The sequence below is a fragment of the Penaeus monodon genome, chromosome 23 (assembly GCF_015228065.2).
Source record: "Penaeus monodon isolate SGIC_2016 chromosome 23, NSTDA_Pmon_1, whole genome shotgun sequence".
NCBI lineage: Eukaryota > Metazoa > Arthropoda > Malacostraca > Decapoda > Penaeidae > Penaeus > Penaeus monodon.
This window is the reverse complement of record NC_051408.1, coordinates 8,924,589-8,924,874: the sequence shown is the minus strand read 5'-3', so window position 1 is coordinate 8,924,874 and position 286 is coordinate 8,924,589.

Sequence of the window (286 nt, the reverse complement as noted above, 5' to 3'; positions counted from 1 at the left end):
ATTCAACACAACCAAAAAAATATTTTGGGAAATCTTTTACCAACACATCTAGAGGGATAAATCTATACACATGAACAGCTGAACAGAGTGAGAACTGAAAACCTATGAGCATGGACATTATTGCCTGATGTCATTACCTTTGAAGCTGTGAGATTGTGTTGTTTAACTTGGCTGTTTGTATGCGTTCTTGTTCCAGTTCCTCAAGCTGCAACTTCACCTCATCTCTCACTCTTGATTCTAGCCCCCTTACTCCAGGGCTTTTCCCTCACCCTGGGGGGATATGTAC